Source organism: Mastacembelus armatus, chromosome 18 (assembly GCF_900324485.2).
Source record: "Mastacembelus armatus chromosome 18, fMasArm1.2, whole genome shotgun sequence".
Lineage (NCBI taxonomy): Eukaryota > Metazoa > Chordata > Actinopteri > Synbranchiformes > Mastacembelidae > Mastacembelus > Mastacembelus armatus.
The window spans coordinates 14,145,489-14,171,327 of NC_046650.1; the positions used below are offsets into that span (position 1 = coordinate 14,145,489).

At 39.0% G+C, this 25,839-nt stretch overlaps 1 protein-coding gene across 5 annotated transcripts in view; it reads right to left on the reverse strand.

Moving 5' to 3' along the window:
* Positions 1-17,939, reverse strand: part of LOC113143974 (adhesion G protein-coupled receptor L3) — a 183,946-nt gene extending 166,007 nt beyond the window's left edge. For all 5 annotated transcript variants that reach the window (XM_033325711.1, XM_033325710.1, XM_026329614.1 and 2 more), the window contains exon 1: positions 17,348-17,939. The gene's annotated coding sequence lies outside the window, so the exon portion shown is untranslated. The remainder of the gene's footprint in view (positions 1-17,347) is intronic.
* Between the last annotated feature and the right edge of the window lie 7,900 nt (positions 17,940-25,839).

Genomic DNA, 25,839 nt, shown 5'->3' on the forward strand with positions numbered 1-25,839 from the left:
CAGCTTCTGTATGACTGATCCAAGTCGACAGCCTGTGGTGTGTCTCTATAAAAGCATTTACTGAGGCACAGCACCGTGGCCTGCCGAAAGCTCATCAAAGAGTGGCTTATTTTATCAGCCAAGTGGAAAATGTGCTGAGAAAGAGATGGAGAGGCAATAGTGAGGAAGTCAGCGAGAGTAACTAAGCTATTGTGCCCATCGCTGACCCAAACACCCACATTACAGTAGTCATGGCTGCTCACAACAAAAGCCCTAATCAGAGGAGCAGGGCTCTAAATTAAATGACCCTGTGGGTATGACACTGTAACTGACAAGTCAGCCTGTCCAAGCGGAGGTCAAAGGCAAAGCAGATATGGTTAATGAACAGAAAATGTGCTGAAATGGTGGCATCTTTTACAAGTAACCTACATTCTTCTATATGAATACAGCGCACACTGCGAGTACACTTGTAGCTACTTCAGAGATTACACCGACTTTAAAATGAGCTGCTCTTGGACAAAGAAATATCCAGTATTCATAAAGATTTTGGTTGCACCCTCAAGCAAACTGCACTTAGAGTATTACATACCATGTAACTATTAAACCCCTCATGCTGAGGAAGAGTCTTAGAGTCTTAATATTTTTAAATGCTTGAATCCTGCTGACACTCTGAAAAGGTAAAAGCAAAAGGAGAAACCATCATCACTGCGAAACACAGACAAGTGCTTTATTTCTGAAATGTATATGTAAAAAATAATATTGCACTGCTGTTATCTGTAGTAATCACAGCGAGTGCTCACTGGGAAGGGAGGAAAACATTACCAACTGAAGTCAGTGGGCAGTATTTATAATGCATGGGCAACATTCCTTCCCCCAAGGGTCACATTAAATTCAGGGAAGCTGATAACAATTGAGTGAGGTTGCTGGCAACTGCAGGAAGATTATGTATAGTTACGTCTCTGCTTTTTCATTATTTAGTCTCATTCTAATTCTCTGCCTCTTCATTTTCACAGTACCCACTCATCTTGTGTTGTGGGTTCTTTCCCTCTCTTCTTTTTCTCATTTTTCTTCTCCCTACATCTCCTTTATCATTATTTTAATGTTTTCCCCTAGTTCCTATTTCTGTCTTGTGTTCGGTGTTGGCATACAAATAAGAAGAGGTGATGTGACACATACAGCACTGTGCACTACAGTCCTTCCCCTGAAGACTTCCTTATACACAGGCCATAATTGGCCTCAATTGGCAAGGGATGAACCTTGAGAGCCTGAGGTTACTGTATGCAAACGTGTTTGTGTCTGTTTGTCTATGGTAAGATAAAAGCTAGTGGTGCTGAGCACACCGTATTCAGTCATGTGGTACACAGCACCTCACTTTTGAATTTTTATGCATGGTTGTGTTTGAATATTTATGTAAATATCATGCTTTTGTAGTTCAGAATCCTAGATGGCTTCTTAATCTAGAATAAGATTTCTGTTATCAGCTGATCTCAGAAGCAATACCAACTCAAAGCCCATTCTTGAAAGGCCCTGAAACTCTGATGCCAAAACTTATCGAATATATCATCAAAAATGAGCCGTCAAAATGCCATAGTGTTTGCCTTAGAAGGGGAATATCATTATGATAATCATTCTTGTCTTTATTGGGAATACATACATATTCCCACCCTGACCAACCTTGCAGCCAAACATAAAAGTCAATAGAGGGGAAAACTAGATGGGTGACAGCAGCGAGACTTGACACCATAGGTCTTCCATGAGAGTGCACACTGTATGCATGTATAATCGCCCATTTAGCATTTTTCTTAGGTGATGACGCCACATGGACAGGATCATTTGTTCTGTGGAGGGTTACTGGCCAAGGCCACAGACAGAGAGACGCAGACAATCTACTTGGGATGAATGCTCCAAGATATGAAATAAGACGATCACCTTCGGACGGTCATGAGTTATATAGTGCACTCAAAAAGTGTCATGCTGCTATGTCTTTCTGGCACTGATTTAATGAATAGCAGGGCTGCAGCTGAACTGTTGCCATTTGTAATTAATCTATTCTATATATTTCTGATAGATCAAGCAGTTGTCTAGCCTTCAAAATGTCTAAAAATGTGGACAAATGCCAATTGCATGTTCTCAGAACGCTAGGTGTCATTTTCCAACTCCTTATTTTGACTGGGAAAGAGTTCCATCTCAAAGGAACTGGGGAATTTACAGGAACGTGAGAAAGAAAAAAGCTCACAATAGGGAAGCCGCAGTGATAACAGTTACTGTAGAATGATTTAGAGATGCGACAATTTTTTTCCATTATCATTTAAAGTGCCAATTACATTTTAAATAACAGGTCGATTATTTGAACTTTAATCTGTTTCACAGCCCAGTTTTAATTTTTGTTTTAATGTCTTGTGACCCAGATACATTTCTGCACTTACTGTTTAAAACAATCACTTCAACCGTTAATCAGTGATCCAAATTGTTGTCATTAATTTTCATTTGACTTATCGATTCACAACTTACTGCCTCAACTTCAGTCATTAAATCAGTCACTGATTTATTCCCTTTCAATTAGCTAAATCTTTCCTACTATAATGTAACCCACACTTACTTGCTGTATGTGGGGAGACACTAGCTATGCCCCCAACACTCCCTCTCAACCCAAAAACCAGAAAATCTGCAACTTATTAAAGAAGTGTATCAAGTTACAAGGAGTTTACTTCTGAATCCTGTTTCCATGTGCAGGCATGTGCACCCCAACCAACCTTCTGTGCCCTTGCCCTCCCCAACCTGACAAATATGGAACTTGACCCTTTCTGAATTCTGAGGCCGACCTGCACACGGAATATAACCTTGGCTTAAGCAAGGGGAGTGAGGTGTGTTTCCAATAAACTCAAGTCTTTGAGAATGAGTGTGTGCTGGTGTGTGTGAATGTATGCATGCTCTATTTATGTGAAATCCAATTGTGTATGCCTTTATGTATAAACATATGCATCTTTACATAGGTCTGTTTCAACACATGTGTTCTTTGGTCATATAGTAGTGCGTTTGTGGGTGTGCAAGGGTTCAATAACCATGTGTGCAGTACAGGGGCTCTGGAGTGTCTCAGCACCCAAGGCGCCAAGGACATGGCTTGACAGGTGTGTGTGGAAGACCTAGTGGTCTGCAGAGCAGCAGCGGGCAGCAGCACAATGTGCCCATTCAGGTCTGGAAGGAGACAACCGAGATACTGCAGGACCCCTGTGAGGAGGGGGTGGTCATATGGGGCCACATCAACCTTTCAGTCTGTGGCTACAAAGACATACATAACTGTAACTGCATTAAAGCAATAATGGGCTGTGTGATGGCAGGCTTCCAGTATGTGACGGTTTAGATTGTCTACAATTTCTACTCTAAAGAGATTCATCTGAAATAACAATGATAAAAGAGGGTAATGGGCTTAATGTGAAACTATAGTATAGTAATATACTTGTTATAGTAGTATATAATGTAGTATAAAAGTTGACATTAAATAGACAAAGAGTGGTAACACTCAGATGACCTATTGTAGCAAATAATTACAAACGTACATACTACACCCCATACTGCAGAAGAACGTTTTTACCACATTTATACCAAATAGACTAAATTTGTCAAAGGAAAACAAGTTACTGAATTTAAGCCATCACTAAAACCAATTGCCACCATCAATTACTCTGCAAAAATGAAAAATTCAAATAACAATGAAAACTGGTTTAACTAATTTCCAATTTGTTCTTCATTGTTCGTTTACAAGGATGAATAAACTGCCTTTAATGACTAGTGGTGAAAAGAGATTTTTTTTTTTTTTTTATTGCAATCAGTAATTTTGCATGTGCACCTTCACTGAATTATGGTTTCTAATACTGTCTGATGAAAACTAATTTACATATAGATATACACAGATTCAGATTGAATTAAAAAAAAAACTCATATGAAGAAAATGGCAATACGTGACAGAAAAGGCCAGTGTCTAGAGGAAGTTGTGCTCCATACGTCCTTAACACACATCAAGAGCATTTAAAACACACAAAGCCACCAGCACTGCTATCCATGCAGAAAACTGTACAGACATCTTTAAGCTCTGACATGAGTCTGTGGCATAGCAACACACATCGGAGAGCAATATAGTATACAACGAGTCTCTGCTGAATGAATATAGACAAGGTGGGATGAGAATTGAAGGAAACATTGTTGCATGAATGTGATGCTCTGAAAGGTACAGGATGTCTGCACAAAGGGATAAGCAACAAATTATCACAGAAGAAAGAAACTGCTGAACATTGTGAAATAAGATGGAAACTCTGAATGTTTTGTTGACCCGATAGAGCAAAAAGCCCTAACAGTTGTTCTCTAACCCTAACCCCATCCACACCTTTTTTGTATTCTTCCTGTATATCCAGTTCCATAACATACCCAACATCAGCAAGATAACCTTAACCTACATATGTTGTTTCCATATACTACACACCAGAGGTCTCTGCAAAGACCTCTGAATCCCAAGGGCATCTGGCCACTAAATCACATTTGTACAGTCATATTAAACACATAGCCCTGAGGAGAGTAAATGCTCAGCAAAGAATGATAGGCATCTTTCTATCACTGAAGGTCTGCACTGCATTATCCCAAGCTGGTGGCTGATGTGATGGCATGTGGAAATTGACTGCTTTAATGTTACAATATGGTCTGTGAAAACATGTTCAATTCTTCTTGGGCACATTGAGAGATAACGACTATGTCCTCATCAGGTCACCTGCAATGAGCAAATGTGACTGAAGTAAATGGACAGGGAAGGAACAGCAGCTACCCTTGCGAATGCATGGCAGCAGTGTGAAGAACACGGTGTTTAAGCTTATAATTGCAAGAAAAACCTGCATAAAAATAGAGAAGTGACAAGTGTAGATGTTCTAGGGTAGAGTATGTGCATTTACCCGCAGTACACAACAAAATATTGATAACCTTTACACTATACTGTGAAAGCAGCCCTAAAACCAATAAATCCATCTCCCACATCAGACTGTCACTAGAAATGTCAAATTTAGCCATCTCAACAGGGATGTAACTACTATGTAAGGAGAAAAAGGTGAGGTGGGAGAAGAAATGATCGGGCAGTACTGGAGAAGTGGAGAAACATGTATCATGTTTGACTGATTGACCGAATCTGCCTGATCATAATCAAATCTAACTCTTACCATATCCCACGTCTTTAACACGATGTTTCAGTTACCTAGCCCTAAGTGTGCTGTGCCCATAGTTTACATGCATTGGCCAGAGCACAGCTGTAAAAAGCAACTACTTCAAAAATGATTGGCTCTTGAGCATGATTCAGTTTTGCAGGATTTTCCAACACTGATTTAGTTATCTGCTAACATGTATTGCACATACAAATGCTTATTTTCAGTTGACTTCTTGAAATATGGTGTAGTATATAACCTGGTATCAGTTTCCAGAATGATCCCTGCATTATCCCATGCTGGTGGCTTATGCATGGGAAGTGATGCCTCTGACCTCCTTGTTTTTTTACCTGTTACAGTTTAGCATACTACTGTTGTTAGGGCATCTATAAATCAGACCAGAGGAGTCAAATTTCATTTTAACTTGGCATAATAATTCATTTAAGCTCTGCACTGGAGGTGACACTATAAGAGCAGACTAAATAGCAAACTTTTCCACAACCCTATATATATATATATGGTGAGTGTCAGCATATTTTCTAGTTTCCGTTACTTGGGTCATGTAAAGGTAGGGAATGAGATTTTAGAATTAGGTTCAGAGGTCATGAGAGTGCTTCAGCATATTTGCATGCCATTAACATTGTATATAGGTCTAGGAAAACAAACTGCCAGCACATGGTAACAGACACAAGGAGACAGATGGTTACTAGTGTGGCTTTTTTTTTTTATGCATGACCAATTGTCACATCTACTGGTGTCACTGCAAAGCTCACGGTCAGGGGAAGTTCTCAAGAAAACAGGAGGAAGTGTCATCTGAAAACAAGCAAACAAAGGCCAGGCTGTCATCTGTTTCCAAAGTAACTGATCTTTTTATAGTCCAGAGTCATCTGCAGTAGCTGAGTCGGGCAGGAATCCTGCGGGGACCTGAGGGCAATCAAGGTGGCAGCCACACTCTTGATACACAGGTGAGGTGACATTCTGCCAAAATAAAGGCTCAAGATTACTGGAAACACCTGAAAAAGATATAAATCCTTAGGGAATACCTGTAGGAAGAGCTCAAAAGAAACCATCCACAAGGCTTGTCATTCAAGTCACAAAATTTCTCACCAATGTTTGTCAACTTTTGTCACATGTTAAAGCACATCACAAAAACCATTAAAGCTCTATAAAGGTAAAGTGCTTGTGTGGCCACTGTCCAGACCAGACTGAGTTCCTTTTCAATTCACGGCATTTTCTAATTAGATAAGCAGGCTGGTCCGATGTACATGCTGTCCTTGTATTAAAACTACACACACCCCATGCCCCTATGTTATCTGCAGCACAGTGAATTTTCTCTCCATCACTACAGTGAAAATGATGCACAGAAACCACTTAATTCCTGGTGAGTTTCATCTCTTACTGTCAGTATAAATAAAAGTGACTTCTGTAGAATTTCCAATCCAAAGCGATTGTTGTTAAATACAGTGGAAGAAGCTCATCTTCGACCGTTACAGCATCATGTTTGGATCTAGGTCGGGTAACTTTGTCACAATTCACTGGATGAGCCCAGCTCAAAAAAGGGGGGAAGTGGTGAATATTTCAGGGCTCACATTTAATTATTATGCTATCACATTAGGATCCCAAGCCACCTCCCAACCCCTCAAAATAAATAAAATATAAAGGCAATTTTGACTGCAGCAATTTGGCACAGAAATCAAATCTAAATCCTGTTTATTCCACTACTACAAAAGAAAACATGAAGAGTCTAAATCATTTTTTCACACTTTCTGAAAACTGCAGCTAACTGTGCTGTTAACACCAGCTGGGGGACAGAAATTAGCAAATTACCTGTGTGTCATGACTGCATCCAAGCTGCTGGACCAATTATTTCTGCTCTGCTGCAATTGTAAAGGCCTTTCCAGCTGTGTTTGACACAAAGCTGGCTTAGGGAGGCTTACTACTGACCAAAAACATAAACAAGATTACAGGTGCCTAACCTTCCACAGTGCTCATGAGTGACAACAGAACACTGGTTAAACGGACCTTTGGTTTGAAGCCGCCAAAAGTAGTGGATTGTCTCTCTAATGCTTTCAATACTTCATCGCGAGAGGCTGAGCCAATAAGCATCACTGGAACTAAGCAATCTTTGTTGTCTATACCAATCAATAGCAGGTTGTTCATTAGTAAAGACGGTACAGCACATAAACCTAACAGAACAATGCATTTAGGAAAAAAAAAGAAAATGCAGGCACATGTTTAATGAAACTGGATTCCAGCATTCCACTGGTATCTTCTAAGGCAGTGACTGCACCTACCTTATTAATCATTATAGGCAGAAATTCCATAAAGGTTGATCTACACTGACCTGAGTGAGCTCATTGTCTGGTGGCATGCTGCACTCTCATATTTTCAAGAGGAACTAGCACGCTGCCCCTTTAAAGTGTTTGCTTTATGTTAGCCTGACTTTAGCTACATTTATTATGTATGAGGGTAAAAGGGGTTCATGAGAAGATTATAACAGCTTAACATTTTGATGAGATTAATCTAGCTATCAATCTTTGCATGCATACAGTAGTGCCACAGTTATAATGTGGCAATCAATGAGCAAATAACATTTATATCTCTGACTATTTGTACACTGAGCTGCTTCAGAGCTTAAAAAAAATATATTAATTGGTAGTAGATTTATGTCTGAACCATCCACCAAAAGAGAATGTATATCAAGAGCATGAGGACTAGCGAGGTGGGAACTATCAGTGCAGTCTGTGTCAGAAGAAAGAGTTACACTGTGGTGAACAGGAAGGGAGTGGATGTCAGCTGCCTGGAGAGGTATGACATCTCAACTCCCACTGTCTGTCATTCTGTCTTCCCGATGATATATGGATCTTATATGGCACCGCTCACCCAGCAGAACCAGTCAATACTACCATGAGGAAAACTATAGTGAGACAATGGGAGACCGTGACCCTTGTTATGGAATGACAAAATTCCATGAGGACAGCGGGAGGGGCTGGTGCTTATGGTGCTGAGACCATTTTTTTCTTTTTAAATCAATATCTCATTGGCAGCTGTCTCCTGGTGGTATATTGCTGATTAAATATTGCAAGAATATCTTTACAAATGTCGATAAAGCTCACATAGATCTGTGGGTAGAAATATTGTATTTAGTTTGGTCTATTGATGACATTCAATATACTTGTAAAATACATACATAGAGTATTACCAGAATAAAGCACAGGACTTGTTTCCACTGTGGTCTGCCAACTTTTTACCAGGACAGAGAAAATTTAAGCAACATCTGGAAATATTAGAAACTAGGAAGCAAATTCCCAGAAAACTGAATCATATGAAAAACCCCAGAACTTTTTTTTTCCAGATCACACACAACATAAAGCATTGGTGACATCTTAAAAAGGTCAACATAAAATGCAATAATATAATAGGAATACCAACTTACAGCCATTTTAGCCTTTGCTATTGTAGTGTTACCTAATACAGGTCCCACACATTTCCTGTTAGCAACTCAAGGTTTGTTCGTGATTAACCAGAGGGGCCAAAATATTCACTCCATTGTATGAAAAGCTTGATCCAGCCCTTGAACCAAGGTGATGTCCCCGTGTAGGCAGACGAGAGGAAAAGGCCTCCTGTTTTCTAGCTCCACGCCCGTGGGGGCTCTGTTCCTGCCTGCGCACCAGCACTGTTATCTGCTGGTTATTATTTGGCTGAATGAGCTGGAGCGGCGCTCACGGGGCTAGCTCCTGACATAATGACTGATTACAGTCTTGCGGCTCCCCTCTAAGAAATCCCACAGTTGCCACCATTGTGGTGTGGCAGCTCAGCATCAAAAGAAGACCAATGTACAAGCGGCTGGGGAAGAAAGGAGGGTATTTTCCAGTGACAGCCTAACTGTGACCTGATCCTCAAACTGTCATGACTGACAGACACACACTGGTAAGCACTGCAGACATCAACCTACTTGTTACCAGGTGCTTTCTAACTAACGTCTAACTAAAACGGTTGAAATGGGAGATATCTCCATTCCCAAAAAGGAATGTGACCAAATAATAATCCATGTTTTGTAATTTACCTTTTAATAGTAAAGTGCACATTCGGGAGATCTACCCAGCTTGCACAGCTTTAGGAAGTCACCATGCAGCCCTTAGGCGTGACGGCAGTCTGAAAACAACACAGAATAGGCTTTGTCAATAGCTAGCGTTTCCATACTACAAGAGAAGTCATTCTGTCAGCAATTTTCAAACGCCAGCTTTCAGGCAGTCAATTAGGTTCAAGGTGAGACAAAAATGTGTTGTCATTTAAACGGTTTTGCTCCACTGGGGCGGTGCATCAATTCAGTCATCTTCATTCCAGAGGTGACAAAGGGCTGGCAGCAAAGTTTATATTTGCCAGTGAATACACAGTTCTGCTGTCATTATACCAAGCACAATAGCATACAAAGCTCCCAGATTTAAAGTGCACAGAGGCTTATAAAGACAATAACGAAACACAGAGTGCTCTTGAGAAGCCTAACCCACCCCTCCCACATACTCACTCCTCAATCCAATCTTATGCTATTGATTAGGGAAATCTATTTGGTCTAAGCCACAAGCACATAGGGAGATGCTGAAATGCTGCAATATATTCCAAAGTCACAAGTGGAATCAGATACTGATCAACTCAAAGAATATGTCCTGGATTAATGCATGACAAATATGCGCTCTCTTAATCAAGAAAAAGCAGAGACAGCCTCAAATGAAAAAAAAGAAATGGAAAAAAAAAAAGAAATCCTCCATTGTGGATCTATCCACCTGCTAGAAAATACTTTAATTATCTCCTGCAAAATTGCTTCTACCCTCTGTAAATTTTATCAAGTGTAAATAAAGAAATGTATTTTAATTTAAAATTATTCAGTGGAATATTATAACCAGCATTTCTGGAAGGCATTCATATTTCTGTTATATTACAAGGTCTTTTGAGCTGAAAGGTTTAAATGTTGTAATCAACCATACAGGAGCTTTTTGCCTCCACCCTTCATGCAGTACCACACAGTATTTTTCTTGTTATTACGAGATACCTATATATTCAGTCTTTATGAGAAACTTTTGTTATATCGCTTTATCTCATTATATAACTTTCACGTTATTTAACAACACCAATGCATCTTTTTAAAAATAGCATTTCCATTTATAACATGGCAAGAATCTAGTCCTGAGTCTGTCATAGCGTGAACAGACTGTAGGCACTTAACATGAATGATAAACATAGCATGATCATGTAGACACAGCACATTAAGTTCCTGGGTTGCTTTCATTTTGTTCGCCTATGCATAATGAAAAAGTGAATCAAATGACCTACAAAGGAACAAAACAACAAAGAGATGAATAAAAAAAAGGATGCAAAACTAGCACAAAAGCATGTAAAGGAATTATAAAAAGATGCAAATCAACCACAAAGAGATGCAAAATGACTACAAACTCACACAAAACTACAGACAACTTTGAAGAGAAAAAAAACAACTTGAAAACTTTTGTGTGCCACTTTCAGTCTTATGTAGGAGGGTTGAAAGGCCTTTTACATGCATGCACCCAGGGACCCACTGTTTGACAATCCATCTATCTACAGTAGAGCTACAGTGCTTCATATCACCCAAGCTTTATAACAAATTGTTTTGACATAAATGACTAATTTAAAAGCTCACAGAAACGTATGTTCTCTGTCATTTCCTTTTGTACTTCTTCACTATCAGTTGAAGGTGCACATTTGAGGCAACTGCTAACTTAGGGAGTGTAGAGCTTCTATGTGCAAATCTGCACCTGAGATTTGCAGATACAGCAGCCTGTGAACAAGGAAGCTATCTTCATTTCTCTTTGCTGGCCAATTAGTGGTCAGATCAGGAGGTCCCAGTGGTTTAGGGAGGTGTAAATACTAACCGTCATTTCCATTCATTTGTATGCAGCTGCAGGTGCACTATCTTATTATGTATTCAACCCCAAACCTGCCTCCCAAACAGGCCATAAATTAACTTCTTTTAGAGCTTCGGTCTCAGAGAAGCATTGCATCTTTGTTTGAATCCTCTTCACTGGTCTAAAGTTCATGGGGGGAAAACCCCGTAGAACAAAGAAAAGCCATCAATATCGTAGCCTAAAACTTGCTGTTCTACTGTAAAATGCACATAGATAAATGTACCAGATTTTACAGAGTAGTAAAGAGGTTGATGTACTGCAGCTCAGTCAGGCTTTGTCAGTTTGATAGCTTTTGGATACCTTTTTACACCACCAGCAGGGTCGTAAGAGTGGCTTGGATTGCTTTAAATGCTAAGTTGACATTTTTGGGTCCATATCTGCACTCCAGCAGAGAAAGTATCGTTTCCACTCTTAGGCATTCATTTATTCATTTTCCTGTAGTGTGGCTAGGGTTAACAGTTTTGGAGGGGTACAGATATATTAGCTAAGAGCATAAGTGGCGATTTCATCGGGTTAGAAGAAACTGATTTGATCAATCCACTGTTCACCAGTCAGACATGCTGCAGTGGCCCTCATCTGTAAGAAACATTCTTTGCTCCAGTACAAAGATAACATCTCCATCTCCAGTTATAAAACGCATATCTGCATCTGCAGTTCTGCATGAGCTAGTTAGCACTTCACACTTTGCTTTTGAATCTCTGCCTGCAGAAGTTGTTCTGTGTTAAAACCCACTAAGTGTTTGACCCCCAGGGACAACTTCACTAAGTATCAAATTAAGAGTGGATAAGATAATTAAAACAGTAGTCTAAAACATATGAATTTATTTAAAGCAAACTGTCACTAATCATGGTAATGTATACACTTGAATTTGACAGTGTACCAGCCTTGCAGGCCTTTATTAAAACCGAATGCATAAATTAAAATGACATGCTATCAGAATTCAAAACAAGCTGAATCTTTGTGAATGCAACAGTAAAAAAAAAATTGCATTGTCACCCAAACTGATTCCAGGGTCAGCCAATGCAATGTCCTTGTTTAAATCTACACATGCATTTCTATTCATTGGTAGGATTACAATTCAAAGAGATGAACTCGGTGAAATATTTCCATGACCTCATCCTATTCTCAGCACATCACAGACTCACTGGAGTGGCATAAAATCCCCTGCAAATCCGTTTGTGATTTAAAGAGGCTCATCAATACCCCACACCGTCTCCCCGTCATCCTAACCACTTTTTTGGTTGTAAACCAGAAACAGGAGCAGAGAAAGGGCAGAGAATTAATTTGATAATCTGCATCATGATCCTGATAAATAGTGGGTGTACTTTACAAGCAATGACTGGGTTTAACTAATGAGAGATTAAAAGAGATCATTGTATTTTATACTATTTATAAGACAGCTATGACTGCCTCACACTTGTTTTTCAAAATTGTGGCATTAGAGCAAAAATACAATATTTTCATTACCAGATATCTGACTGAGTTTTCAGGTTGAATTTATCATTTCTGTTTTACAGATCTTTAAACCATTCCTTCAGCTTATGTTCCAATATTGGATGCAGAGCTGTGGTTAAATACCCTGAAAGGATTGATGCCAAAAACTCAAAACATCTTCAATACATACTCTATCTATAGCAAAATATGCTACTTTAAAAGACACCTTCCAGTGTGTTGTCCACCGTTTGCTATTATTTTTATGCTACAAAATGCTCCCAGACATCTGGGTCACTCTTCACAGGCCTACACAGAACCAAGAAACTAATTGTCTGTTCTTTCCATTAAGCACCAGCTGAAGTCTCCATCTCAACTGTAACCCCATTTCCTGCAGTTTAGTGTTCAGCAGGTTTTGAAAGCTTGTGTCAAAACCTTGGTGTCCAGGGTCTTTATGAGACAGGACAACTAAAGTCAGGAGAGGCACAGCCCTCGAGGACCTTTCTTCGGTCGTGAGCTTTCTTTTTTTATTTTCAGCTTTTGCTTTTCTTCTTTTGTGACATTTTCGCCCGAGAAAGGGCCCCAGCAGGCCAACCTGTCACACTCCTAACAGCATGATAACTCTGGTCTTTGGGACCTTAGAAAAACCAAGAGCCTCACTGTAGCAGTAGGTGCTATTTAGCCCAGGGAAATGTGAACACAGCACTATAGGTGGCCTGCCTTTTTGCTATAGGTTGAAGTATTATATTTAAAAAAACAAAAAATAAAAAAGCTCACTATATATATAAATAAAGTAGCATGTTTCAGCAACCAAGGCTACCCTCTACAGCGGGTTACACTAGAGACAGAACCACCTATTCTTAAAAACTCACAAGGAGAAAAAAAAAAATTAAAAAAATCAAACTAATAATTTAACCATCATCTCTTTTTGTTTCTTTGATGCTGTGCTGAACATGTCATCATGGAGCTGGGGGGATAAACAATCATTCCACTAAAAAAATATGTTGTAGTGTCCATCATTTAGACAGCCTGTATAAGAATTCAGAACACTCATTGCTGTACTATTCTTACTTTCTAACTAATCAAGGATCTCATGCAGCGCTGCTGATGATAAGCCACAACAGAAGTCTCTAAAGTTCTGATGCGGGTAATAAGCAGCCATGAAGCAGTAAATAATGTATGAGTGATACTGCAGCCTACAGCCTGGTTGTGTAATATTTTACAAAAAGAGGTGGTGGTACATTGTTAGTTTAATGCCAGACAGAGCAGTGTGTGTTTACTGGCCCACAGTGTGAATTCCCCAGCTTAATGTTAAACAAGGGTTGAACAATTGGGGAACTGCGAGTCTGCCACATCCAGCCCCAACATCACACCAGCACAGGAAACTAGAAACTACAATTTACTAGTATTTTCAGTATCAAAGTCCTGACAATTTTTAAATCATCATATTGAAACAAGGCTATCACAATTTCCCATATTCAACGCTGATATTTTCAAATGTTTTGTTGGATCAACAGTCTCAAACTCAAGGAGGTATAATTTTGTATTATAAAATATAACCAGCAAAAATCACATTTTTGAGGCCTGATGATTTTTTTTTCCCAACAACTAAAAGAAAGAACAATGAACCACTTTTCAACATGCAGCTGTAGTAGCCTTAATCGTGCGTATAAGTTGAGTGTAACATGACTGTACATTAAGAAGTGAAGCCAACAATGCTCCAGATTGCATGCATGGAAAAGGCTGCTGCCCAGTATCCATGGAGACCACTAGGCAAGCATCTAACTGTAGCTACGAACTGTCAAAAAAAGGGTTAAAGTTTTAATAACATGTCTTACTGCCTCTGCTGCTACTTTGATAAACATAAACACTAATAAATAATTTCCATGGCTCAGGCTAACGTACATGGGTGGCATGAAAAGTAAATCATAATCAATCCACTGCCTTTGTGGATCTCAAGAGAGATGACTACACATTCACTGCAAGAAAATATGAATCAAACATTTGAAAAAGTATGTGCAGAACATGACCCTGAGCATTAAATTCAGTGCAGCTGCATGCCAAATCACTCCAGACAAAGCAGTTAGATATAGGCATCCAAGGGGTCTTTGTTCATTCAGGGATTTTATAATAGTGGTTTTCAGACCAGGTTCGAACAAAATAGTATGTGGACACACTTTTAAGCAATGCTTTTGACTGACAAGTGTGTTCTATGTATAGCATTAGCACACTGTAAACCTCACAAAAAAAAAAAAAAAAACCTTAGTGTTTTATGTTAAAAGCCACCACTGGTGGTGTTTGTCTTACGATAAATTTAAAAAAAATCCAATTCCAATTCACTGTCTACCTTTAAAAACTGACATGATTTTTACAAATGTTTTTCCTTAAAGAGTAGTTATCCAACTTGATACAGCAGTGGAAACCTGCACTGTACATAACCTGAGACAAGAAGCTGTAGCCCACATAAGTTAAACTAATGAAATAAATTGGAGAGCCCATGTCTCCATTCATACAGCAGGAGCAAATTGGATTCCTCCTGGCTTGCAGTTGTGTCCAAAAAGGCAAAAATCAAATCAAATAGATGGAGATGCCGATGGAAAGAAACTCAATTGCTGAAAAGCTGCACTACATGGCCTGGGTGAAAAAAAAAAAAAAAAAAAAAAAAAGAAAACCACACAGAACGTGGGATTACGGTTAAAGAACAATACAAATGACCCAACAAAGAAAAAAAAAACACGCTTTTCAATGAAGCTGCCAAACTAACCCACATTAGTGTAATAGAATACAACAGGAAAAATATGTGCCAGCACAATGCATTGGACTTAGACTGTAAAAAGACAAAGGAAGGCCTGCATTATTCTCTCTAAAGGCCTCTAATAACTCCAGTACAGTGTACAGATTTATTTCTTTGTCACTATAAAGAGATGAAAGAAAGAAAAAAGACATTTCAGAAACATTCAAGCACATACATGGGTAGAATAAGTTTCATTGACAAGACTGAACTCCAGCAGATTAGTGTGTGCCCTGGCAGTGTGCTGTTTACATGCTTATTTCTACTGCCTATTGCTATCTCACTGAGTTTATTTACCTAAGATAACCAATTCAATCAGTATGTAGTACAGAGGCTCATTTTCAGCACACTATCTTCCTACAATAGACTGCGAGATAACAAAAGCTTCCACAAAGGGAAGGAACAATTTATTTTCCTGCAGTTTTGTCCCATCAGGTATCACACTAGATGCTAGGTTCAACCGCTGCTATATGAAATACAACGTATATATTCCACAAGGAGCCATGTTTAAAAGAACCAAAATGGATGAGACACACTGAAAACAAAGTGAAGGTTGACACAGCCATTTAAGTCAGGAAGCATCAAATGTCCCCCTGGGTTTACCCTCGAGGAGGAAGCCAAGGTTTCTGCTGCTGGTTTCTACTGGTGGCTTGTGCGTGTTTCTCATCTGCTTGAGGACACATAAATACCAAATGCAGATGATATGACAGATGGTACTGCAGTGCTGGACATACTGAATATAACATAAGAACACCACCAACAATAATGTAAACGATATCCTGAAATAGGGCAGAATACATCAGGAAAATAAGTCACACCTGAACCACATGACGCCAAAGTTTGAGTGGAAAACTACACCAAAAAAAAAAAAAGAAAAAAATCCTTTCCAAGTCAACAGCTGTTATGTTACACAGGATAAAACTCAACACAGATCATGTCAGAATCCAGAGTACAAATGAACTGAAAATGAAGGGCATCATTGTGCAGTGATGAGAAAACTTCAGACCCGATTCAAAGCGATAGGCTTAGTTACCTTTCCCCCTTTGATTTTAACGTTGAAAGACATTTTGCTGTCCTCACATCAAAGTATTCGGTACAGTGGCCCCTCAACCCTGCACTTCTCTCAGACACAGGACAGCATATCATCTTCCGCATAGGCAACTGTTCACTATTCTTTCTTTTCCAGTGTGTGCACTAACATGGTATTTGTTGTGCAGCATTTGCTTCTGTCTGCATCGGAGATACTGAGAAAGAAAACAGCTACAGTACTTTGCAAAAATGGAAGTGAATGAAGGTGGTATTCAGAAAAATGTTGAGGACATTTCTCCATAAAGCAGAACAATAACTCAAATATGTTAGTCTTAATACAGAGTCATCCTGTTCTGAAAATTGCAGATGTTTCACTGCATCTATCCTCACACTCCAGCACATTTTCAACTACAAACTGCAACAGAAAAAACACACAGGCCTCCCCCATACATTTCTTCATTCTAGCACCTTAAAAGACAATTCACGCAGTTACTGACTTTGCTTCATCGCAGTGAAATAAGCGCTGCATATTTCATTTAAATGGAAAGGATGGGAAAAAACTGAAAAACTGCAAGGCTTAAACTTCATTCACAGGTATGCGTCCAATAAGCAACTTCCGTCTTTAGACCAATACACATTGTTTGAAGCACCATGTGAATGGTAAAAAAAAAAAAGACCTCTCAGTACTCAACAACTAGATCTAATCCAAACCGCCAACAGCACGGGTTAATTAGTCCAAGAGGAAATTGAAATTTTCATTTTGCCTATCAATATGTTGTGCGCTGATCGGCGCTGATTACACCTGAACGCATCGATAGCCCAGTTAAAGTAATTAGGTGCCGAGTGCATGCCAAGTCTGACATTACAGAGCACATCAACGCTGCTGCAGGGTGTCATTCATGTGCATTATTATCGCCCCGAGCTGAAGCTGCAGATAACTGTCGATATGCGCACAAACACGGGGACATATGGATTTTGTAGAGGAACGTCACACTTACCGCGGATTCAGAAGTTAATGGTGAAAGGGAGGATATGGTTCACGTCCTTCCATTCAAAGTGGTAGCCTTAATTTGTCTCACAACTGTCTTTCTGCCGTCGGGCACCGTCCTTACGCACGGCGTGTGAGGAATTGACTTTATGAGCGGGTTGAGGAGATGGAACAACGAATCCAAAAGGATGCCTCCTGTGGCTCCGTTCAATATCCTCGTAAAAATCGCCTGTTTAATTTGCCGTGCGTCCAGAATCCCGAGTCCTAGTGATGTCGCCGGAGAAACAGTGGCGTCCCAGCGGTGTATCCACAGTACTGTCTCTTACATCCCTTTATGGCACAAGGCGTCCTTCTGTGCGGGGGCTACATCACGTCCCATAAAGCTGAAAAGGGAAACGCCAGCAGCCTTCACTACTCACGCACACAAACACACACGCACACAAAAAGAGTATCCAAAAATTTTTGAAAGAGGGGTTGCCTTGTGAAAAAAGCTCTTCAGGGTGACAAGAATCTAAGTTGTTTGGGTCCAAAAACTGAGCTCTCCGCGGCTATGACAACCCAATTGTGCGCACCAGCTGGGAGCAATTCTGTATGGAGACCGGGTGTTTGGAGAGCCTGTGAAAGGTGAGAGCAAGAACTCTGATGTGGACTGCCGCTCTCGCTGTATACTCGGGCTCCACCTAGCAGCAAACACTAGATAACATGCCACAACCAAAGCCTTTCTGCTTATAGTAGTCTATATCTTGCCTGAGGCTGGAAAGGAGACCTATGTTATATTAGATTCTGTCTGTGCGCCTGCGACTGCAATATTTATGCGAAATCTGCTGCCTGTCTTACAAAAGATTCAGTACGTCTTGAAAATGCAACTCCTATAAGATCTGTCCATCAGCAGGTGCATCTAAGGAAGGTCGATTGAAAACTGTAGTCCAACACCTAAACCTGTTTTAGCATTGAAAGATAAAATGTCATGTGGGCTTTAATCAGAAATGTTGGCAAGTATAAAAAGTTCATTATTCTCTGGGGAAACAGGTTTGTTTGCACAACATGCTGCTTGTTATCTGTTTGTGGTTTCTGTTCCCTGCTGGACGTCCACTACTCTACAGATCACTTGGCCTCTCCCATTAAAATCTTTGTATTCCTTTGATCACTGCTAAATGCTGCACCAGCTGCCCTCGCTCCTGCAGCTGGAGGCAGCCAGCATTCAACCTCTCAATCATCCTATAGCCAATTAATCACTTTAATAACCCAATTACAATCAAACAATAACAAGTAATCATCCAATCACTCACCCAGTGCTTCACTAATGGCCTGATGTGAACACAGACCTGGTAAAGCACATTTTTGTACTTGTTTCTTGTCTGAAAACCACCTTGATTCCCTGAACGCCCCAGTGAAAAATAACCGGCTGCCTGCGTTTGAAAAGATGCAGCGTTATCTCTCCCTGGCACTGCTTTCCATGCACCCCCGATGCAAATGGATTTCTCCAGGTAGAGCACTGACCAAAGCTGCCTGCCATTACACTTGCATAAACCCAGGTAGCTTCAAAGTGACGCTTTAAGTGGCGTGCATTATACTGCTGCCATCTTGACTAAATGAAATATACAAAAACTACAAAATAACAGTCTCAGCATTGCCAGTTTACATTAATACTACATCAATATTAGAGATGCAGATGCCTACAGACTAATAGAATAGTAGTTAAATTCAAATCAGTTCCTTTTTATCTTCTGAATAACAGACTCTTCATGATTAAAGTATAAGCAGCTTTGCACATCCTCAACTGAAATGGAAAAGCTTTTCAAAAACATGGAAATGAAGGCTGGTGAGACCCTACTATATCTTGTTTTATTGCAGAAAAAGACACTAAATCATGAAAATGGTAGGAGATGTCCTTGTGCTGCATGAATAGAGCAGTTTTGTTATTGGAAATTGACAAGGAAGGCAAACCAAAACTCTAAATCAGAAATTATGAATAAAAATGTGTTGTATTTTTTTCAGAACTTGCCAGTATTGGGAAGGCAAAGTTGTAAAACAGAAAACGCTCTAATCTGACAATAGTTTAATGGTGGTGAGAAATGAGACAACATAAAAAAAACCCTTTTACTCTGTTATTACCAGTATCCCATTTACCCTAAGTGGATCAGCAAAGTCTTTGTGGTTTAGTTCATGCTTGAAGAGACCTTATCATGCTAATTCTAAAAAAACAAAAAAACAAAAAACAAACAACTTTATTTTCTAAGTGTTATTCCAGGAATTTAAAAATGACTTCTATTTCCACATGCCTCTGCTAAATTGTGAGTTTAAAATGAGTTCTGTTTTTGAGATGAAGTGTTTTTATTCAATCACATCAGCAGCCAAATATGCCAGCTCAACATTATACAAACATCATCAGCAAAATTCAAATCTTAAGCCGGAAAAAAACGGATGGATTGAGACCATTTCATTACAATAATTACAATAATCTAAATTGGGAAATAAAGTAATAAAATGTTTCCCATAAGTTACACCCTTTCCTGATTTATAGCTTTAAAGCTGTCATATAAATTATTTTTATTCTAACAATTGATTAAACTACTACTTATATATCGCAAACACTAAGCATCATTAAAACCACAAATTTCATAATACAGAAGAATCTTTTCCATTATAAAGATGGCAAAGGTCATTGATAAAATTAAATCTTAGCTGTGAAAAGTGAATAACATAATTGTTGTGTTTGCAGGATAGTGTGTGCCAGTTGTTGCTGCAATTTGGTTTGTCTGGCACTGAGAGCTTTCAGTCTCAGTGGGGGCACTGATACCAAACTGGGCCAACCTATGAGCATTTTGTGTCTTTCTGGGTGCTGTGGAAGATGGAATATACATCAAATTACCCAAAAAGCTGCATGTTTGGACATTCAATACTTTGTTGTCTGCACAATTTAAGTGTGGAAAGTTAAATTAGAATGTATATGGCTTCACAAGCCGAGAAGAAATTGAGAATAAACAAGTGATAAAAACAGGCAGAAAATATTCTTTCCTTTCTCATTGTGTGCGTGTTTTTTTTAATATAATTATACTTAAGTATGCCACAAGCCAAACTCTATGAAATGTTAAAAATATGCAGAAGGGAAGGGGAAAATGTAACTAACATAGGTACACACAGTCATCTGTATAATGGCAAGCTAATTGCAACGTCTCTTTCCTTGTAAACACCAAGATTTCAGTTCGGTGGCAATATAATTATGAGTGTAACATACTAATGCTAAATTTCCAGCTGCCAACAATGGATTTACTAAATACAGAGAGTTAAGCACCTGAGACACAGTCATAATTGAACACCATAAAGTGATGCATGGCACTATAAAACCTCTGTACAGCAACTCGCCATGCTGTTGTAAGAAACTCCTGCCAAATATAAAGCTGTTCAGGAAAATTAAGGCTTATGGGGACAGAACAACGTGGATCCAATAATGTAGAAGCCGTTTTCTTTGTTTATCCATGGTAGCAAGTGTAGGAATTATCATGTCCACAGTGCTGACACTTACGCAGGCCACAGTGCTTAAAGCGCTTAGACAACTAGACCCTCTTCTTTAGTTGTGTGTTGGGGAAATATGTGGGTGTGCACTTGCTAAAAGTGTTAGTGATGTTAGCACTAAAAATCACAAGAATGAGTAAACAAGCTAAAGTGTTAAATGCAACTTTATTATAAAGGCGGTGAAGTCCACAGGAGAATGTGAGCTAACTGAACCATGACACTGCTTCACCTTAGTGCATGCAGTCACATAGCTACCCACAGTAAGTGGGCACGACATGCCTGCCTACACCCAGCATTACATCAGCTGATATAAACTTCAACAAGCAACACCTACATTTCTGCCACCCACTACAGCCTTAATTCTTCAACATGAAAATCTAAATTTTTTGGCCAAAAACTCAAGCAACTTAACGCTATTTCAATCCCCTCTCATTAAAGCTAGAAATACAGAACAAATCTACAATTAACTAATGTCCACTACTTACTAAAACACCTCAACACATGGAATGGTTAAAGTTGGCCTGGCAGTCCATACCGTCACAAATCATTTAACATACAGTCCTTCTCACTGGTCGTCACCATATTTGTGCACATTGGTGTGTGGGAGTCCATTGCATATTAGCCTGTTTTGTGAAACAAGAATAAACTTTCTATTTTAAAGCTCATTGATATGATGAATAAGACATGCCGGAGTCAGCTCTAATAGAAATTCCTGAATAATTTAATCGACAGCAACAATTCACCTATCTGAATATCAGCCACTATCCATTTCACATTAATTTGTGATCTTAATGAATAATGGTATAATAATTCTGACACAAACTGAGAAAAAATGAGCGTATAATTCAATGTACTGAAATTAAAAGCTGGATCGATGGCTCCTTCTCTTGTATTGGATGAGCAGGAATGCGTCTGTGTGTCTGCAGTGGGAGTGTGTGGGAGGTAAGCCTTAGAGACACACACCTCTTTTCATGTAGGCAAAGGTTGTGTGTGTGTGTGTGTGTATGTGTGTGTGTGTGTGTGTGTAGAAAACACTACATTCTGTATTTACTGTCAGATGCATATTAAAGTTTTCGGTACATTTATCTTTTCATATTTTAAAGACTTGGCTTAGCATAGGTAAATTACATTAGGTCGCCTATAAAGTGCTCCAGTTGTTAATAACACCCATCAGATCCTATAAAAACAATACTGATGTCACCTCAATGAGATTTGTTCTGGGTAGTGCTGCTCAAGTAAATTAGTTGTTTGTTGTATTTGTATCCATATACACTATGACAAATATAGCTACGTACAATAACAATACGGATTCCATTAAAAAAAAGTATTTGTACACCTACAATTTTGCGTTGCTTGAGAAAGTGGGTTTGATGTCTGCTGTGTTTAAACTGCCACATGACTGAAAGTCACTGCAGACAATAAATAAAATTAAAAATATACTGGAGTACATATACAGACACACAAGAAAGGAAGAGACTGGAGCTTTGTGCTAAAAAGAGACTTCCTCAACCCACATCAGTACTTTGGAACAGTTGCTAGTTGCACAGTTTTTTGCACAACATGCTAAATTTGTACACTTGTTAAAAAGTTTATTTTGAAAAGTTAAGTTTATCTTTTACAGTGCTACTACTCCTATTCATGGTATTTAAAGCTGTAAGTAAGTTTGGGGAAAAAAGAGATTGAATTTACTGAGATTCAAAGAGACACAAAGACTGTTACACGTCCTATTTCTGCTTCTCGTGTTTCAGACGTCTCACTGGTCGGATGGATTTCCACACATTTCACTTTGAAATTAGATCACTGGAAAGCAAGAGGAATGGTGCGACTATTGATTCTGCTATTCTGATATCCAGACTGTTTTTGGCCAACACCGACGCTGGTATATAATATATCTGTTCAATTATTAATAAATCATAAGTAGGTGTAACATATTTATATTTATATAACATATTTATTTATCTTTGAAGAGCCTGAAGTGCAGAGAAAGTAACTACAGTCAAATATGGGGATGCAACCAGGAGGAGTCTAAACAGAGAAATACAGAAAAGAGGTGTCAGGAAACTAATCGTACGTTTGGGCTACCTGCTAGGACTGTAACTGCGAAAGAAGCAGTTCCACATTTTGGTAAATATTCTAATATTTGAGTTAAATGAAATGATTTCTATTCTCTCCTGTACATACATTACTTATGGCTGTACATACATTACTTATGGAGGTGAAAGTGAAGCAATTAGCTTAGCTTGCTATAAAAACCTGGTTGTTTTAGATTCCATCTAACGAAAACGTTCCTCAACTGAAATATAAAAGATGCTGCTGACAAATAATGTGTGTTATCAGCATTAAAAAGTCTACGGATGCCAACGTGTCACAGACAGTCTGCTATATTAAACAAATAAACCAAAAAAAAGCACAGCAATGGTTATCTGATCAAATACTATAATTTCTAAAGGTTCCATCTTTCTTGTAAGACAGCTCTGACACACTCATTAAAAGCCCAACGTGCACAAAGGTATTATTTATGGCAGTGCTCTGGTACATGACTGTATTAATTTACTGTCTGCATATAAATTCTGCATTTAACTGCCTGTATAGAAAGGCTGTTGCTGACAGTATGCAGGTGGTCATGTGTATCACTACATGGAAGCAGTCAAACAAGCAGACAGTTTTTGCAGAGAATACTTTTTTTTTTTTTTTCTTACTGTGTCACATAGATAGCATGGCCGTCACATCCTCAGTAATTAAAAGCATTACATTATTTATCACCATGACAGGCATGCACAGATCTTTTTTTCACTTTAAAGACTCGTGTTAAATATGTCAACAACAACAACAACAAAAAAAAGAACCGGATGTACAGCATACTTACAGTAAGTGTCATTACTGTAGCACTGAAACACATCTGGAAAATATTCAAATGTTCCAAATATTTGTGTTGCAGCTGGATGAAACATCTTTTGCAGGATACAGGATACATCTCAAAAGAAGCAGTAAGTGCAGTAAAACTAACTGCAGTACTTTTCTAAGTTCGGGCTGTAATTTATCTTTGAGACAAATAGATGCTGTAGCTCTGTGACATAAATCTAATAATCAATGCACTCTGAAGTGTAGATGATGATTAGGTAAGAGGCTGAAACTGGTGTGATGTTTTAAAAATTAACCAGTTGTGACCTTTTCCCCCTCTGCAGTGACTTCAGAAATGACTGGACATTCAATCAGTCATCCATTTTCTTAACCTGATCAAACACTGCCATCATCCTCACTGGTGCTCACCTCACGTGCTGTGACTCAAGGTGCAATTAAACGCTCTTGACTTTGTGGGGCATTATGAGAGCAGCAAAGTGAATCCTGAATGCTGTTGAATATTTTGGGGCCTAATTTCAGCTGTCAGATATTCTGAGGTGAGATATCACAGGGACACTGGTTGCTTAACTGCTCTCAGAACTTTTTCAAGAGACGCAGGTTGTAATTTCCTCTGAGTGTAATGTTACAGACGTGTAAAAAAGAAGAAGAGGGCAACAACAATTTTGTTTCCAGTTGATTTAGATTTTTGTGTTATGACATTTGATGTGGACATTCATGAGCTCAAAAGGCCCAAATTGACAGATTTTTATGACCCCGTGGTCTCCATCCTGGGGCAACCCTCCACATCCAAGTCTATGTGACCTCTCGCAGACACCAAAATCTCTAAACATATTCACTACGCTACGACATTAAAATTTAATTTGCACATTTGCATTCCCAACATGAACCTACCTATTGATCAGACATGACCCACTATCAGGCCAAACTTTCAATTTCCAATCCTCTGACCCCAAACACCCACTGACACAAAGACAAAATCCCCCATAGGACCAACACCAGCAGAGCCTTCCTATTTTCAAACTACTAAAATCTCCTAAGTCTTTATTCTTTGTTGCTGTTGTTTGCTGTTTACTGCCACTGACACAACAGACAAACCCACAGCTCAATCTAAAAACAGTCTTGTAAACTGCAGCAACATGCAATAACAATTGCAAAGATTGTACTAATGAAGCCAGGAAAGTCCTACTACTTAGTGAAATTTCATTATTCTTTACTCTAGTCTGATTGTATTGAAAATGAGATCATAATGTCTGATACCTTCTGTGAGCCTGTGTACATCTTTTGGGATGTTATAATTTCCAAGGCTGTTTCAATGTTTGATAGATTTACTGGCAATAAATCAAGACCAGCAGACAATGCCAGCTTTCACTCTGCCAATATGGTTCAGTCATTGAATTTGTGATTCCTTCAGGGCATTTCTTTATTACACCATATGACTTCATACACCTCGTTGGTATCCAATAAAGTGTGGTATCTCAAAGTGAGTTCCTCTAAAGAAAATGTGTGGTTTTAATTCACTGAGGCCACTTTATAGCAGAGATGGTTATTTCATTGCTAAATCATTGTGACCTTGAGTCATCAGTCAAACACTTAGTCTCCACACTAAATTGCAATCAAGGAGTGTGAGCTACGTATATGTGACCGGCACAAAACTGTATACACTGATCCATTCACACAGCAAACACTGTGAGCTGTCAGACACAGGTGTTTCTAATGCCATTCATCATGTCAGCATGCCATTAAGATGTGCTGTTTCCTATGCACACGTGTGTGTGTGTGTGTGCGCCATGGTCAGTGTTATTAGTTACGACTATAGTCACGTTGGCCCATTTACTATGTAGACTCTCAAAAAATGGCATTTATCATCCAAAAAGCAAATATGTTTAATTCTTCTTGTGGAATAGAAAAAAACTAGATTTTACTAGTTTTATTGCGACAGCAAGAGCACTCAGTTCAATCTCCCACTGCAACCAAAACATCAATCAAACCTTTTATTTTGGTAATTGCACTAAATTACATTTGGTCATCCAATAAACTTTTAGTTTCTCCCTTTGTAGGGGTGATACGTTCTGACACAAAATACACCAATTAATCTATTCAAGCTTCTGCTCAGTGAGTTACAAT